The sequence below is a fragment of the Coregonus lavaretus genome, assembly GCF_964263955.1.
Source record: "Coregonus lavaretus genome assembly, chromosome: 6".
Taxonomy (NCBI): Eukaryota; Metazoa; Chordata; class Actinopteri; order Salmoniformes; family Salmonidae; genus Coregonus; species Coregonus lavaretus.
Genome location: NC_139993.1, coordinates 60,089,943 through 60,095,942, shown reverse-complemented (window position 1 = coordinate 60,095,942; position 6,000 = coordinate 60,089,943).

The window sequence follows — 6,000 nt, the reverse complement described above, 5'->3', positions numbered from 1 at the left end:
CCTGTCAGAAGTTATCCCTCAGCCCCCTACTCCTAAACATTCCTGGTTTATCCCTGTCAGAAGTTATCCCTCAGCCCCCTACTCCTAAACATTCCTGGTTTGTCCCTGTCAGAAGTTATCCTCTTAGCCTCCTACTCCTAAACATTCCTGGTTTGTCCCTGTCAGAAGTTATCCCTCAGCCCCCTACTCCTAAACATTCCTGGTTTGTCCCTGTCAGAAGTTATCCTCTTAGCCTCCTACTCCTAAACATTCCTGATAGATATGAGAGGATCAGATATTGCTGACACCCATCATCCTGTCAGGTATAATACATCTCCACGACAGACTAGTAGGCAGCTCTGTCCAGGTCTAGAAACTCTGATGGCCGTAGACTCTCTGACGATGGTCAATCCGTTAAAATACATGTTTTTGTTTTTATCTGTTTGAATCAGACTTGGCCATAACAATAAAGACATGTATCCTACTTACTGTGTATGAAGAGTTCGTCTCTCCTCATTTGTTCTCTTTGACTAGACCCTGTACGTACACAGTAGAGTATCAAAAGTAGAATAGAGTGTTCTCTTTGGTTTGGTAGTGCTCCCTATCCTTCAGTTTTCTACAGTAGCTGGCTCTATTGGATTTCAGTGTTGAGAGACTGAAACAGAGATCAGGCAGGTGCTACATTACATCCTCTATATTGAGAGACTGAAACAGAGATCAGGCATGTGCTACACCCTCAGTGTTGTGAGACTGAAACCGAGATCAGGCAGGTGCTACATCCTCTGAGACTCTAGCTTAGCAGTGGAGGCTGACTGTCCGTTACAACAGAGCAGGAGTCCTGTTATTTGGGGGGTAAATGGGTGCACCTGTATGTTTTCTCCATTGAGGAGAGCAGTCACACCTCTCTGTAAACCCTGATGAAGGTCTATCGACCAAAATAATATATTTGTTTGAGAGTACAAAAATGCCAATGTGTTAAGGAGTTTATTTTTCTCTACTTTCTCCGTCGGAGAGTGTGAAACAGTGTCCAGATGGTATCCTGTGAAACACTAACCAGCTCGTAGTGGATGCTGTCTGACTGAGAACTGACCAGGAGGCTGTGCTGTGTGCACGCCCACTACAGTACGACTGTTTCACCCACCAGAGACGAGGGCCAGATACATGGAACAACCAGGGGACCCATTCCCTTTAATATTGAACAATTCAGTCCATGGTCTCCGTCCCTCTCTAGCTCCAGAAGAATTCACACAGAGAACCTGAATTTCAAAGCTGTTGGAAATTTATTCATGTATTTATTATCTTTGAAGGTCAGTATTAAACAGTGTCTATTTGCACCAAGATCTAGTTTTAAACACAAGCCTAGCTAGCTACGGTACTCTAAAGGGCCCAGTCATGAATTCATGCAGATTGAATGGAAGGGATGGAAATGAAAGGCTTGCATAATTCCTGTGACAACATCAAACATGGTTTGAGAACGGGGAGAGAACATGAAGTACAGAGCTGTATGTGGAGACAGAGACACTCCAGTCAGCATGTTAATATCTCAGGAGAAGATCTCTACAGCATGGCATGTTCAGAATCATTTCTGTGCATATGTAAAGGTTCTCCTATGAATTTACCATTTATTTTAAGTGTGAGACTGATTTGTGTTCTCATACATATTCATTTTCACTTAGAAAAATATCCAAACACATGGTGGCAAAGTACAGGTAGTGAATAGACAATAAGATATGTTGTGCACCAGAAATAATTTTAAAAAAAGAAGTAGAATTGGAAAAAGAAAGAGCTTATGAAAAATACAAAGGAAAACGCTGCACACTGCTGTTCCTACTCCCAGGTGATTTTACTGATACGTTTTACATAAAAATGTTAATGAGTTCGCCTATAACTATATAATATAACTATAACTATATAATATGACTATAACTATATAATACAATATAACTATAACTATATAATATAACTACAACTATATAATATAACTATATAATTTACATTTTAGCAGACGCTCTTATCCAGAGCGACTTACAGTTAGTGAGTGCATAATTTTTTGTTGTTGTCATACTGCCCCCCCCCCCCCGTGGGAATCGAACCCACAACCCTGGCGTTGCAAGCGCCATGCTCTACCAACTGAGCTACACGGGACCTAATAATATAACTATAACTATATAATATAATATAACTATATAATATTACATAACTATATAATACAATATAACTATATAATATAACTATAACTATATAATATAACTATATAATATAATATAACATAACTATATAATATAATATAACTATATAATATTACATAACTATATAATACAATATAACTATATAATATAACTATAACTATATAATATAATATAACTATATAATATAACTATAACTATATAATATAACTATATAATATAACTATAACTATATAATATAACTATACCTATATAATATAACTATAACTATATAATATAACTATAACTATATAATATAATATAACTATATAATATAACTATAACTATATAATATAATATAATTATAACTATATAATATAACTATAACTCCAGCACCTGCAAAACATACCTAGACGTGCGTATGTTCTTCAGCTTTTGAAAAAGAAAGAGCTATTGAAAGACGAATGAAGACGCAAAACTGTCAAGCTTAAAATAGTAGGCCATTGTGTATTTTCACGTTGAGTGAAGTAATCGATTGATGTACAGTTGACCTACATGCAGCGAAGGATTATCCTTATGGTTGGGTGAATAACTGGCATTATGAAACAAAGAGTCACTCTAATACACCATGGGAAAAAATGAAATTTTCGAACCACTGAAGGCCAAATAACTTCCGTTGGAAGCTTTGAACACCCAAGAAGCCCAGCACAACGCAGCCTCTATCTGTCTGCCACTTGAATACATCGACCAGACTAATTCTTAATTTGTCATTCGCTAGGTAACCTAGGAGACCCATTTGGCGAGTTCTCTTGTCAATGCCAGCCTCTGCGTGGTATCCATGCACCAAGCATCTCTTCATCATCCTTACTCAACAAAAACTCTAATGATCATTCTTATTGATTCATGACAACTTATGACTAGGCACCGATCAAAACGGTTTAGTTTCTCTTACCATCTGAGAGAACATTGAAATAAAGTATTTTACTCTCAAGGCACAAATGTGGCCTCCGGCCCGGCCCTGACCGTCTGATTTGAGTCCATTTCGTAAATGCTGGGTCAGACCACGTCTAGCCATGTGTGAACAGCTAATAAGTATACATCCACAGTCACAACTCAGGTAGGTGAACTCCCCAAAATCCCCAAACCCACCCAGACAATATGGTTCCTAAGGCAGTGTTGGTGGGACTATGGCAATAGTGTTCACAGAGGAGCAACGGTCCGTTCAGGAGAGGCCCAGGCAGGCTTTATGTTGATTCATTACTCTATTAGGCCCTGTGACAGAGATAAGGACTAGCATGTTTCAAAGTGATAGCTGACTTCTGAGTTTTACCCATCACGCCACCATCACACCCACTGAGACGGCTCCGTTAGTCAAACAACCAGATCACTGCTCTGTTTCTCCGTTCTCCCACACTGCACTTCTTCTCAAGTCAATTACTAATTAAATGGATTTCCTTCATCGTCTCACAGAGAAATGGGAGAGAGAGAGATGGACTGGGCTGGAGTGTTTGGCAACTGGTGAAGAGAAGAACTGAACATTTAATCTGTGAGGCCATTGTAAGTGTTATGACAAGTGTAACTTATAATACATTGTGTACTTTCCCCAGGATATTGTTGTTCAGGAACATAATGAACAATGGGGACTGCGGTAAGAGGAAGCTTGAGTCTGTGATTCCTCTAAAAAGGAAGTGGAGAAATGGTTCATAAGGGGAAAAAAGCACGGAAAGAAAACAGAAATCCCGGTTCTGACAGATATTTAGGGATTTGTATGATTTGAAATAAGGAAATGATGCATGTTACATTATGACAAGGGAAAAGTCTATAATAACAAAGCATACCTTTCATATAATCATATCAACAAATACACTTCCTCCGGGATATATTCAAAGGTCTGAGAAAAAGGTTTGTCACATTGAGGCCACCATACTACAGTGTTCTGGGCTTGTTATTGTACCAGCCTGCTAACAATATGAGATGCTGTGCTCTGTCCTGCATGTGTTTATATTTGCATAATAAAGTCTATCCGTCTTCTTTTATCTCTTCTCTTGATGTTAAAAAGCCCCACGTGACAGAGACTGAGAGGAAGGTGGAGGAGGGGGATCAAATCCGAATGTATTCCATAGAACTGACAGCAGATTGATCCAATATGTTTTTCCACACTTGCTATAGACATACACATCTTGTAGTACCGTGTATATTGGAAATAAAAACCCAGACGAGTAGCAGTTTGATAGGTTCTGAAGCTAGACTTATAAATAATTCTGGATTTGCTACGATAACATAGATCAATTACATTTCAACAAAGATCCTTGGAAGCTTTGAAACTTCAGCCAATTATTCTATGATTATGCTTGAGAAAGGTGTTTCTGTATAATTAAAGACTGAAATTGTAATATTTTCTAAGAATTTACAGATCAACTAACAGAAACACGTAAACAAAACTAAATGACTGTATTCACAGTATTATTTCACAGAATAAACATTGATTTATTTATTAAATGAATCCAATTTGAAAGAAAACGTTTTGTTTTGTTTTGTCTTGCCTGGCAGTGCTCAGGTAGTGTCTCTGACGAAGAATCTAAGGCATAAGTCTGAGGACACAGAGATTCTGAGACATCACCGTACTTGAGGCTGTGCTACAGGATATTGAATCTGCACTCTTAAAGGGAGGTAATAACACCTCGCATTTCATGTGCAACTGCACCTCCTTAACGCCGTAGCAGGGAGTCAAGTTAATGGTCTTTGGTCCTTAGGCAATGTCTGAGAGAGAAACAAACTGAATGAATGTAAAGTCTCCTAAAGAAACCCAAAAAGAAAGAAAGGCACTTTGGAGAGAATTAGAACAAATTTGGGCAATATATATATATATATATATATATATATATATATATATATATATATATATATATATATATATATATATATATATTATTATTATTATTATTATTTTTATTTTTTAAAGTAGATAGAATAACGTCATTACTCGCTGTGTCATTGGACAGTTCTTTTCATCCTTCACCAATATGGAGAAATGGCCATGACAGAAAGCATAGAAATTAGAAATTATTCAAATGAAAAGGCGCTTTCAGATTGTTATGCTAATGCAGGGCCATTTGTATTTTAACTTATTGCTTTGCAGAGAAAAGGAATGGTCGTGACTTAGTCAGACTCACCTTTCAAAAAACAGATTTGTCTATATTGAGATATGTCTATGAACAAGCTATAACATTTGGTCCCTGGCACTAGTTATTTTTTTATTGACAGTGTGTAGCTTTATTGTGTGAAAAGAGCCACACCTCCTTTAACCTTATGTTAGTAAACACTTTATTAATGCTTCTACCCAGGAAGACACAAGGCTCGAACAGGTGGCTTAGAGCTCCACAGGAAGAAAACACTAAAACAAGAAGTTCAGCCCACTAAAAGCTGTTGTATCTATGTTTCTTCATACAATGCCTCAGAGATGCTAGTGGGGGGAGTCCAGAATTCAACTACATAAAGACATTTTTTCAATCTAGATTAACTCTAGATTAACTGTTGCTAATTGAAGATACTGCAAAATGCACATTTTCATATGTAGGCTAACGTTGGTTGCAACTGAGGCAGCTTCATATGTATTTTTGAACGACCAAAATAAGATCAATCAATCAAATCAATGACCAGAATGTGACTGCTCAGCAGGCTGGTGTGTGTCCATAGCATCTGCTGAGTTGGTATGTCTTCTAATCTACAACAGCCTATGTGAGCATTTATGTGAAAGAAACAAGCGATAAAGAAAGTGAGAGAGCACCTGTGTGAGAGTATACTGCCCGAGCGCAGACAATTAATGATGACAATTTAAATGTTGATACGCTAGCTG